We start from the raw sequence: 13,449 nt of genomic DNA on the forward strand, positions 1-13,449 counted from the left end.
CAATGTTGAAAACAGTTTTTAAATATGTTAAAATAGAAAACAGAAGAAATGTGCATTTATGGTGAGTCAGTTTTCTCTGACAACCACCACCTTTCTTTCCTCACAGCAATCACAAACTGCCTTTTTCATGCTACCTCTGCGGTAGCCTTTGAGTGCTGGGACACAAATACTAAATGCTAACTAAAGCTGAGGCCCTCTCCAGAGGCGAGAGAAACTGAAAGAGAGTTTTCACAGTCTGAAGAGCATCTCCTGTGTCCACACAAACACACACACACACAGATCAACTTCCTGTGCTTAATGCGGATGCTACTGTTGTCCATACAGAGCTACAGCGCTGTCATACTAGGACATACCTGCACACTGTGCCCCTCAGCTAGAACTTGTTCTTTTTATTCCCCCTCATTTACTCCTCCTCTTGCTCTATCTTCCACGGGCGGCTGCTATTAAATACAATGCGTCCTAGCCCATCATGCCGCATTTAATTGAGTTAGCTTTCATTGCCACTTTTCGGCTTTAGAGGCTGTTAACATTTATTTTCCTGTCTAATGTATTAGCCCCGGGTGCCTTAATGAAGTGTCCCTTGAGGGAGACTCTTGCTCACTTGCTCTCTTTCTTTCTCTCTCTCTCTCTCTCTCTCTCTCTTGTACTACCTCAATTTCCCTTTCTACTTTTCTTTTTTTCTCCGGATGCTGAAGGCAAACTGTTCAGGCCACTTGTTTTTAGAAAGTTCTGCAGAGTATTTGAAGGCTGTTTTTTTGTTACAGTGTGGTCCAGAAAAAACAAAGAAACAAACAAAAAACTTTAATGTGTTTGAAAATTAACACGGAATTCAGAATTTTTCTAAGTCGTTGTTTGATTTTGACCTTCAGTGGAAGCAACACCTGACTGTTTCTATAAAGTAGTTCACAGAATCTTAAATCTTTTTTTTTTTCTATTAAAATCCTAAAACTTAGTGAATAAAGTTAGTGTTGTTTCAGACAAGACTGTTCAAAAGTCAGGGTCAGTCAAATTATTGTTTGAAAATACTGTAAAAAGTAATGTGAAATATTATTACAATGTTATATAACTATTTCTATTTGAGTACATTTTAGAAAGCAATTTATTCCTGTAATGGCAAAGTTGAATTTCATTACTCCTGTCAGTCTCATGATCATTCAGAAGCCATTCTGATATACAGATGTTTTTATTATGAAAACAGTATTAAAACAGTTGTGCTGCTTAGTATTGCAAAATATATTTATTGTCATGGTTTAATGAATAAAAAATACAACTTTTTTATTTAAATCAATTTAATGCATCCTTCTTGACTAAAATGTATTAATAAATGCTAAAATTATAATCTTAATATAAAAAGTGCTTATTATTATATTATTAAAGTGCTTAAAACTGAAGTGTATATATATATATATATATATATATATGTTATTTTTTCCCACATTGTTTTATTGTTACCAGATTTTGTGTTTTAGCATGTCTAATTAATTAAATGCATAAAAACAACTATATATATATATATATATATATATATATATATATACAACTATATAAATAGTATTTTAGCGGATTTGATTTAAATGCTCTTACCTACTTTTAATTAATTCATCCAAACTTTGACATATTCCACGGCATTCCGCATTATACAGTAAATTAAATTTTTATGATTTGACTCCACGATTCCATCCACGTTTCCTGCACTGCAGAAATCATAGGGCCCTAAAAATGAGACAGTGATGACGTGTGTGTGTGTGTGTGTGTGTGTGTGTGTGTGTGTGTGTGTGTGTGTGTCTGTGTGTGTGTGTGTGTGTGTGTGTGTGTGTGTGTGTGTGTGTGTGTGTGTGTGTGTGTGTGTGTGTGTGTGTGTGTGTGTGTGTGTGTGTGCATGGCAGTGAGTCTTGTCTTAAGATCAGGAAGGCCTCCAGAGCTTGCTGAGCATCTGTTCCTGTTCTGTCTTCACGCAGCGCTCTGTGACCCATGTGATACAGTCTGCTGGAATTGTCTTTTAATGATGTAGAGCCCGAGTCTTTTACCTACACACACACACTCTCACACTTTCACACACACACTGCAAAGCACTACACCGCCGCAGGAGTCCCCCACCCACCTGCTTACCTCACTGTTCTTCTCACCCTCAATACGGAAACTTGTCTGAGTATTTGTGTGTGTTTTTCGCGTATTCATCCAATAACAAACATCGCTTGCAGAAGTTTCCCCGTTCCGCTAAGAGTTCCGCACTTGAAATGTAGGCTGCGATCACGCCTGCGGCACAGCTTGATCCTTCCCATTAATCTCAAAATTCCCCTAAAATCACAGAGCGACGGTGCGAAGCCAGGCGCATTACTCCACTTCAGGAGCCACGCAGATGAGGAGCCAAACATGCCGCGACGCCCAAGTTTGTCACAAAGCAGGCGGCGGCTTCCATTGAAACGATGATTAAAGCGAGAGCGGTCGGGGCTTGTGTTCATCTCACAGGCCAAAAATACATCCTGGAGCAAAGGAAGTGTACGTGGGGCTGAGAAAAGAGAGAGAGAAAACGCTTTCTGCTTTTGTCTCTCGCTTCTGATCCTTGGGTTCTGCGCTCACACGCGGCAGCTCTAGCGTTCTAGTGACACCGTGCAAAGATAGCGACAGGCAACGCATGAGTTTCTGCTAATATAAAGCACAATATACACTGCACTCTTGCTTTATTTCTTCACTTAAGACCCATTGAATCCAACCTGAAGTGTGCGTGTGTTTTGCACTGATACTTTCATACTTTATTTTAATTATGTGTCAGTTTTTCAGAATATCCTCAGTATTAACAACATCATGAATGTAATATTAAAAGCAAGATTTTTATATTTTACAGCTTATTTTGTGATATTTAAATGCATAGTTTTTATTGTGGAGAAACATAATGCAGTGAAATACAATGATGATTGAAATATATAAATAAACGTTCCTCAAAGCCTGACGTATCATATTTGATGTATTTTAACATGATGTTTCCAAAAGAAATTAGCTGTATTGGGTTAATTATGTGGTTGGTTTGAACTGTAAGTCTTTTTCTCTATTTTTTTGTATGGTGTACTTAATTCTTGGTTGCCTATTAAAAAAGCACTTGTTCAAAAAGATGCAAATGAATGCACATTTTCAATTGTATCGTGAGCATGTGATCCTCTGAGAATTAATGAAACATCAATCAGCAAAGGGCCAAAAATATCCTTATGTCTGCCTTTTTCTTTTGCTCTCATTGAAGTTTTTTTTTTAAAAGCGTGCTCGTAAGTTCCCATCAGGTTTGGCCATTAGACTTTGTCCTTGTAAGTTTTATGCCTCTGTTTAAGCATCCTTGCAGCTTTAATTGCATGCATTAGCATCCTTCCTCCAGGAGCTGGTGAGTGATTTCTGCCTTTCTCTAAAGCAGCCACACTCATTTAGACTCTTCACTTAAAACAATCACCCTCTCCATTGTAGAGGACAACATCATTTTTGCCTTTATTACTTCAGTGGGAGGGTAGAAAGTACAATAGATGATATGGACTCATAAACTCATATTACCTGTATAGAAGCTCAATATGTTGCAATGTGAGTGCTGCTAACCTCATGTTCCAATAAGTTGAGCTGTGACAAGGTTGAATTGAAATACAATGCAAGCTACAGTCTTCAAACTTTTATTTATAGAAAGTTTTGTAGCAAATCTTTGCAGCAAAATTTCTGCAAAGATTCATTGTCACTAGTGTGGTGATGTATGAAGTCTGTTGGTCAACAATAAATTCTAACAACTCAAACCCATCATGAAATGTTGATCCTATTACACCTTTGAGTTTAAAGATGACGTTGTATCAAATTTTCATATAATGAGCACAGTATACAAATATGCAATACCAAGAACACTATGTTCACAGGAAAGTGACATTCTTTTCTTGACAGTTTGATATATTTGACAGTGAATTGCTTACTTCATTCCGCCCACTGCTCATAGTCACAGAACGGATGACTCCAAACTGTTGACATTTAACTCAGCTGGTAGAGCTCTTCGCTAGCAATGCCAAGGTCATGGGTTCATTCCCAGAAAACACACAGGCGGATAATGTATATTCGTTGAAAGCACTCTAAGTTGTTTTGCATAAAAGTGCCTGTGAAATGCATAAATGTAAATTAATAACAAAAAAAAAAAAAAAATCAGCTGTGACGCCAGTTTGTTAGGTCACCCTACAAAGGTGACATTAAATAATTTCACAATCTAAAAAGGCTTTGAACCTTCCCAGCGCAACTTCAAATAAGAGCTCTCCTCAGATTCCCCCAGCTAAACTGCCCTCTTTCACATTAGGGAAATATTAGATGTCATAACAGATGCCATGTCCAATTTGTTAGCCCCCGTGTTCATGACGCAAGCTCATTTGATCTGTCTCCTACTCTAATATGGCCTTTCGTCCTTATTTTCTGGCTCTAAGTGAGTTTGAGTTTCTTTTGGAAGCCAGGGTCATGAAACAAGACAACAGACAAAAGCATCTTCAAATGCCTCCTGACAAGCTTAGTTTTCAAGATCCTGCATTCACTTGCAGCGCTCCGGATAAGCTTTGTTCATAAACAGCTGTTGCGTATCGTCTCTGGCACGCAGAAGCGGTTGAAATCTCTGTTAGCATTCTGCACACTTGACTTTATTTAACAGTAAGCTTATATCAAGAGCAACTTTCCAAAGCTTTCATCATTCGCCAAGCGCTAGTCATTGGAATCTCGGTGATGACCCTCCTCAGTTGGAGCCCGAGGCAGTGGAGCAATCTTCCCTTCCTGAGTGCCAAAGGTCTTTGGGTAATGTGTTTTCAGATATCCCAAGCACACTAATGATAGATGACGGTTAATTCCATTAATAGGTCTGACAGAGAAAATTAGGCCTGCGGAGACTGACTGCATGAAGGATGTAAGCTTAAATCCTAAGAGAGAGAGTTTCGGCTGAGATTGACTTTGCGGATTTTCTGATTGAATTATGGAACCGTTCATAATGAGAAGCATCATTTCATTCAGCTCACCAAAAAAGAAAGAACGTTGCCGTTGCAGTGCTGTTGATCAGAATAGAAAATTTCCAAACCCCGCTGCGGTGGCAGCGTCGCGCTTTCTGTCACCACTTCTGATATCTCCCATTGGTAAGCTGGTTGTTCCAGGGATGTTTCTGTCTCCCAAACCCCATTAAGAATGAGTTGAGGTTTGATGGACATGCAATGTTGACTCATGCCGATTCATGTGGGACTCGCCGTCACGCGCCTGTATATCGTTGTATCTGTTTGTTTATCACTTGCACTATTATGAGCTGAACAAAACCAAGACAATGAAATTATACAATGACAACAAAACAAAAGAAAGCGGGGAATGGCAATAGTGTCAGATTTCGCGTGAAGTTTGTTGTGCACTGGGGAGCTGCTCTAGTTTTGGGACGCAGTTAAGGTTCGAGCCGTTGGGTGGCTCAGTAAAAAATTGAACAAATCAGTTCCTTCCTAATGTAGTTGTAAGCATTAAAGGGATAGTTCACCCAAAAAAGTAAATTCTGTCAATAATTACTCACACTTATGTCATTCCAAACCCACAAGAACAAATTAAAAAGATGAAATCCGAGAGCTTTGTGACCCTGCATAGACAGCAATGCGACTGAAATGTTCCCAGGCCCAAAAAAGTATTAAGGACGTCGTTGAAATAGTCCATGTGGCATCAGTGGTTCAACCTTAATCTTATAAAGCTACGAGAATCCTTTTTTGTGTCTAAACAAAACAAAAAATAACGACTTTATTCAACAATTTCATTTCTTCTGTCCTTACTAACTTTCTGGGCCTTGAACATTGAACATTCGAATTTCATCAAAAATATCTTAATTTGTGTTCTGAAGATTGGAATCTTACGGGTTTGGAATGACATGAAGGTAAGTAATTAATGATAGAATTGTAATTTTTTACTAAACTATCACTTTACCAAAACCTTTCTTGTTTAGCAAAGACCTCTAACTGGAATCTCTCATGAATAGCCTCACAGCAGGTCAGTAAACCTTGATCTCTAGCAGAGCCCAGACCGCTATTTAACTCACTAATCTTTTCAGCGACCCATTGTCCACCTTGATGTTAGTGGCACGGAAATTACAGCACCTTTAAGCAACTTGATGAAGAGGTTGCTGGCAGTACAGTTGTTTGTGTATATTATATGAGTAAGATGGGAGACAGTGTTTAGCCCAGTGGGGCACTTGTGTTAATGACTAGGGGGCCTAAGTGTTCTGGGCCTTGCCAGACCATCTGCTGCTTCTCTGTTAGGACGTCAGAGATTTGATAGCAGGTGCGAAAGGAGCCGATGACTTCAGCTAGTTTATGGATAAGTTCTGGTATGAACATGTTTGGGCGTACTTTTTTTAAATTCAGTTATGCATAAATATGTACTTATTCACTATTCACTCAACTAGTTAGCTTCTTATTAACTTAATATTTATTTACATATGTGACCTTGGACCACAAAACCAGCACGGGTATATTTCTAGCAATAGCCAAAAATACATTGTATGGGTCAAAACTGAATTTTCTTGTCAAAAATCATAAGGATGTTAGGTAAAGATCATGTTCAATGAAGCTATTTTGTAAATTTCCTACCATAAATATATCAAAACTTAATTTTTGATTAGTAATATACATTGCTAAGAACTAAATTTGGACAACTTTAAAAGCGTTTTTTTAAGTATTGTGATTCCTTCTAAGGTTCTTTAAGGTCTCAAATCTTCACAGTAACTTCTGACTGCGCAATAAGTTTTGCTGCTGAAATGCAAAATTGCTGTTCATGATCTGTCCATCAGTGATGAAATGTCTAACCTTCAAGGCCTATTTGAATAGCGCTCTCTCTTAATTGACTTTATTTTTACCTGCGCTACATTAGCTTTATATAAGCTAACGATCATTAGCACCCCGGGGTTAATTACCGGGCATGAAAAGTTGGCCTCTCTTATACCTGCTGTGCCTTTCTCATCTCAAACAGAATTGCTCTGCTGTGGAAAGAGAGAGAGAGTTAAAACACTTCGCTGACTGGAGAGGGAAGGTTCCATGTTGATCTGCATCAGCAAATTCAGTTACGAATTCACACGACCTGCTCACCGCTCCCTGCAATTTGTTAACTCCCTTTTGACTTTGTGAAGTGTCTGTGTGAAGTGAACTACTCATGTGTGGAGCTTTTTGCGAGCGTGTAGGCATGCTAGTACATGGTGCAATGGTGCATTAACCTTCTTGCTGTTGGACTGTAAGTGGGAAAAAAAAAAAAAAAAAAATATATATATATATATATATATATATTAAAAAAGAAAGAATGGTGATACACAAGAAGTGGAGATATAGAGATATAAGTTCAAATGGAGAGGGACCGTCTCCTATCTCCCCTCACCTTCACAGTCAGACATAAAAAGCACAGTCCAATGCTCCAGCGAAGCAGACAATAAATTAAAGCCGGGAAAAGTTAGAAGGCGAGAAAAAGAAGCAGACCGATTCGCTATTCTCCTCTGTTTTCGTCTAACCTTTGAAAATCACCATTTATTTGCCAAGGCCAGAGGAGCCTGTCATTGTGTGAAATAAGAAACATAGGATTTAAATCCATTCTCCATTGTGGTAGGAGCAGAATAAACATAGAGAACCGTGCAGGGACAAAAACATTTCTCCAGCAGATAGATTCACCCTGCCAATGACTTTACGAACAAAAGTTTTTAGTCTAGGAAAGTTACGACTTACGACTATAAAGAATGAAGATTTAAAAAAAAATGTGTGGAATCTGGGCCAAAAATGAGGATAAAATTGTTGACGTCAAGCATTCCACAATCTGCATCACCAACAGTGATGTTTTTACACCACTTCAGCTAAGAGGTTTTATCTGTGGTCCTGAGTGCTCAGGATTTCGGAAAGATTGGTTTAAAGTGCCGGACTCAGATTCATGCTCCACAAACTGAAGTTGCAGTACTGATATTCAGGCCAGCATTTATATCTGCTGTGCTTCTTCTGGACAGTGGATGAATATGTGTGGCTACCTGCGCATTGTCGAAGAGGATCAGAAAATCAATTCAGCTGTTGCCTGTTTTTGAGAGTTACTTAAGGTCTTGTATGACTGAACTGGTGAACGCGGAGAATTTGTTCCACCCTTTGCTTGTCTACAGGTGTTGGAATGAAGATAAGACCTCTTCCAGGGGTCCCACTTCCTCACGGCGCCATGATCTGACCCATGGGCGGCTCTCCTTGGCCTATTAGAGACACTTTTAGATATGTGTTTGTATCTCAGCTTTTGGTCGCTCCCCTCAGTTCATTCTCTATTTCTGACCTGCAGTTTTCTGGAACAAATGTATTCCTGGAAGAGGAATAGGGAATTGCTTTCTTGGTTAAAGCTAGAGTTGTAAACTCAAGGGTGAGTTATTGTACCAAAAAAAAATAAAAAAAATAAAAATAACACTATTTACTGAATAAACAGCAGAGAACACTCAGTAAACAGTGTAGTCTGATTCCTCAACAAATGACTCTTATGACCTGGTCCCCTTCAATGAATAAAAACACTCATGAATCAGTCAGAGTGCTTACTGACTCGCTTGATGATAACCTTTGTTTTATGATTGAAAAGAATAGGTATTGTGTACTTAGGGCTTGGTAGACTTAAATCAGTGTGTGTACATACATATATCACTGGACTAAATTGCATATATGTGACCCTGGACCACAAAACCAGTCATAAGGTTAAATTTTACAAAACTGAGATATATACATAATATGAAAGCTCAATAGATAAGCTTTCTATTGATATATGGTTTGTTAGAATAGGACAATATTTGGCTGAGATACATATATTTGAAAATCAGGAATCTGAGGGTGCAAAAAAGTCAAAATACTGAGAAAATCACCTTTAAAATTGTCCAAATTAGGTTCTTAACAATGCATATTACTAATCAAAAATTACATTTTGATATATTTATAGTAGGAATTTTACAAAAAATCTTCATGGAACATGATCTTTACTTAATTTCCTAATGATTTTTGGCATAAAAGAAAAATCCAAAATTTTGACCCATGCAATGTATTTTTGGCTATTGCTACAAACATACCCCAGCGACTTAAGACTGGTTTTGTGGTCCAGGGTCACATATATCAAGAGCAGTTAGTTTACATCTATTGCAATTCATAAATACTATTTATTTCACAATACTATTTTTTTTTTTTTTTTTAATTCAAGTGAATTCCGCTTTGGTGAACTTAATAGACTTATTATATCTGTTCTGTTGAATTATGAAATGATCTCATCATTTGCACATTGATTGCTGAGGGCAGTAAGTGCAATAAGAATTAAAAATAAGAAATACTTCTTCCTTCAAAGTACTAAAAGAATCATTAATGACATTAACGAAGTGGAACCAGAATTGTTAAATTCCCTACGATTTGAAACCCTATTTGAAACTGAAACTGTATTATTTTTTAATCCATTTTTTTGCTTTATATTTTTCTTCTGGCATTTTCCCCCTCCTGCACTCTGTTACTCATTTGTTAGCTTCATTAGTGTTACACACGTCCCAAGGCTGAGCCAATGTATCTGCCCCATTTTTTGCAAACCCATGAGAAAATCATGCACTTTGAATATACATATATGCAAGCACATGCTAACAATAACTAATGCTTGTTTTCTATATTAAGCTCTACCTCTTTTCCTGTCCATTTAATCATAGCATACATCGGCTTATATGCGATCTAATGGGAACCAGTCATTTTCTCTTAGCAACAGAGAACAAATTGTATCACGTGCATGGAAACGTTCACCTCAGCTCCCTCCACACAGATGGCAGAAGGGCAACTGATGCATCAGTATGTGTTTGACAGAACAGAATCCCAGCTGATTCTGAGGTCAAGTTGAGGCCATGCTAATCATCATTTCAAACTCCAGAGGGAGGAAACAAAAAAGGATCAAATTTTCCGAAATGACAGGGACAGAGAAATGACAGCTATTTGATAGAGGCTAATGGTTTGCTGGCGGCCCATCATTAAAGACATCAACATGTAATTAATAGATTCCTCAGAAACAACATGAATGGCGTTCAGAGAGGCCTGTGGTGAGAGTTTGGAAATGCTTGTACACCCTGAGGCCAAAACACCCTACCCATCCTGCTCCACACCCCCTCTACATCGTTCTGTATTTTGTCCGTCTTTCTCTGTGTAACTCTCTCTAACTCATATCAGAAACCCTCAGGCTGTATGGTCAGATACTGTCTAGATCAGTAAAAATTAGCTTTTTGCTTTGGGTCATTGAACTCTGTTTGCTAGTTTGTAAGACAGCTTTTGCTTTTGCTCATTTTAATTGCATTTGTTTGAATTAAACAGTGAATCTTAAGTTTCTGATTTTGTGCATATGAAATTACAATAAGCAGTAAGTGTTTTTAATGCATGCATAAAGTAAGGGTATTTAAGAAACTTCAGAACAAAATCATTTTATGCTACTCTATTCAGCAGTGTATACTTCACTGATGCAGTAAAATGTAATTTATTCCTGTGATATCTTCTAATTTTGTACATATTTTTACTGTCACTTTTGATCAATTCAGTGTGTCCTTCCTGAAAGGAGAAGTTCACTTCTAGAATGAAATTTTCCTAAGAATTTACTCACCTCCATTTCATCCAAGATGTTCTTTTTTTTTCCCCAGTTGAAAATAAATTTTTGAGGAAAACATTCCATCTTGAATGACTTGGGGTGAGTAAATTATCAGGAAATTGAACTGAAAGTGAACGCCTCCATGGAGAAAAGTAGTGTAGTTTGTGCATATGTAAACAATACCTGAATTACATGTTTTATTTGACAATTTTTTTTTTAAAACAACACATTGAGTTAGGTACTACCTCCCACAATACAGTGCACTTGATTCAACCTTTTTCTTAGCTCATTATTATAAACTGCCAGGAGACATTTTTACTTGGATTAGAAATGCCTGCAACATAACCATATTTATATCTGCTAAATGAATAAATGTAAATGAGATGATAACTGGACTCCACTCACTGAATTAAACATGCAACATTGTGACAATGTCGCATACCAGTATTTGAAATATTTATAGTTGCAAATTACATATGCAGCAAGTAGCATGATATTTTTCCTTTCTGAAGATAGCAATTTAGTATCTGTAACCTGCAGTACATGCCTACACACTTAATCCAATACAACACTTTATTCATCACTGTTTGAACCAACAACCTTTCAGTTAACAACTCAGATTTTTAGCAATTAGACTAATAGAACATAATGACATAATTGTTCTCATTTGTGGTATTAGATTTATTTATTTTTTGCTTGTCGTAGAATGTTGTTGCTTTGCTTTTTTCAATTGGATAACATGCAGCTATTGTCACTGTATCTGCCAGTGTTAAGCTCATGTAATCACCTGCTCTCTCTGCCACCAATACATCATATCCCTATTTTCTCTGTGTTATCCTCCCTTCCTCCCTGCCTTTTCTCAAGCACAGAGCCTCATCAATCCACAAGATCAAAGCGGGACTCGCATGATGCGGCTACGCCAGATATCAAAGTTGCCTCACTGTTAGCATGTGCGCGCTTGAAGGCAGGGCCGATAACAGTATCCGTCTCATCACAGAGGCCATTTTATTAGCACCCCACTCATTTACGAAAAAACACATTTCATCTGAGACACGCTGAGCTGGGAAATCATCCAGGAGATAGCTCTTAGAAATCAGGAAACAACAGTCTCTTTACTTTTTGATGAGGATGCTGCAAAGCGAGCCTGTGGGGATTTTTATAATCACTCCGTTCCAATGCCACTCCGGGGATTTTACTTATCCCAGACTTCCCATGCTTCCCACTTGGTTTTCATAGAAACTCCCCTTTGAGTTTGTTCTCTGACAAAATCTGCAATTAAAGAAACCCTATTGTAATTGTTAAAATGGCCAAGGATCAGCAATCTCCATGTGAAACTGATCGTACAGAACAAAAGTTGTAGCGACTTGAAACTTGGAGGGATGGTAGTACTTACAACCACCGACAATGTCACCAAGTCTCGCCCCAATCGGCCTGATGGGGGCCCTACAGAGATCAAAAGTACAAAATTGTTCATAACTCCTAAACCGTCAGTTGCAGGCTCAAGAGCCTTATGCCCTTGGAATCCTTGGCTGACGCCGGACAAAACACATCAGATTCGATCGTGAATTTTTTGGGGGATTTTGGATTTTATGTAAAACATACTTTTGTGAACTAGTCCTAGGTTTTTTTGCCTGATCAGAACCAAACCACTGCAGAAAGATTCTCTGGAGAGTGAATATCAATAATTATCAAATAAAAATGAACTTTCGACTCACTGTCACAAAGGGATGCCAAAACGTTCGAAATGTTTTCAAGTTTTAGTTTTAACTCCTGAACGGAGATATCTTCACCAAACTCAGAACACTTATGTATGAGCTCAAAGGGCAAAAATCGTGGAGTTGGCCACTTGGTGGTGTTTTAAGGCAGGTGAAAAAATGTCTTGGTCCAAAGTGCGACAAAATTTGAGCACCTATTAGACAAGGTTAACGAAGGCCAATCGTAACAAAACTCAGTGGGCCTGTTTGACTCATGGTAAAAAACTTGCGAACTAGTCCTGGGTTTTTCACTCCACTGCAGTACAATTAACTGGACTCTTTAGGTCAATGATTATCTAAAAAAAACTATATCGTTTTTTAAAAGGGGCTGTCCAAATTTACCCAAAATCCTATAAAGCCTAAAGGGAAACTCAAAACTTCACAAATCTTGGAGAGCAAATGCAACAGGTGATTCTAAAGAATAATGTAAAATTTTAGGAAAAACAGACCACAGCTGGCATGATAACAGTAATAACGGTAAAAAAAAAACATAATATTGGGTAACATAATGGTAACTTACTTGGATTTGCCAAAAATGCTTTTTAAACCATTGATTTAAGTGGTTACAGGCTTGCTAAATACTGTCTTTTTTTGCTTAAATGCCTTAAAATGCTTAAACCCTGGTAATCGCTGCTTTTACTCTGCACTGCTCAAATTCTCTGCAGTTACAGCCATAAATTCTTTTATTGCAAATTCCTGGTCATTGTTTTGTTCATGGATGGATCATCTGGATAGAATCCATGCAAGCACTCCATGTTGCTTTATCACTGCCACAGTTTTCATCACCTAGGATATCGGGAGCCGTTTAAATTGACTACATTGTTAATCTGCAGCTTAGCCACATGTGGCAGGCTTTTTTTTCAGTCTGTCCCTCTCATTCAGTGGATTAACCTGCAAGCATTGCAAGGTACGGCCGCCAGTTGTCATTATCACCTCCATCCGTCACAATCTTTCTCACACACACACACACACACACACACACACTCGTACCCACAAACACACACAGCATGGCATCGTCATTACAGTTCTTAACCTCAAACGCCTGTGTTTGTCTTAGTTACCCTAATCATATTTCCCCTCTTAACCTTCGCCT

General features: G+C 38.0%; 1 protein-coding gene across 1 annotated transcript in view; it reads left to right on the forward strand.

Annotated features, from left to right (window-relative positions):
• ctnna2 (catenin (cadherin-associated protein), alpha 2) overlaps positions 1–13,449 on the forward strand; it is a 509,795-nt gene that overhangs the window by 261,043 nt on the left and 235,303 nt on the right. The window lies entirely within an intron of this gene.

This window comes from Garra rufa, chromosome 6, assembly GCF_049309525.1.
Source record: "Garra rufa chromosome 6, GarRuf1.0, whole genome shotgun sequence".
Lineage (NCBI taxonomy): Eukaryota > Metazoa > Chordata > Actinopteri > Cypriniformes > Cyprinidae > Garra > Garra rufa.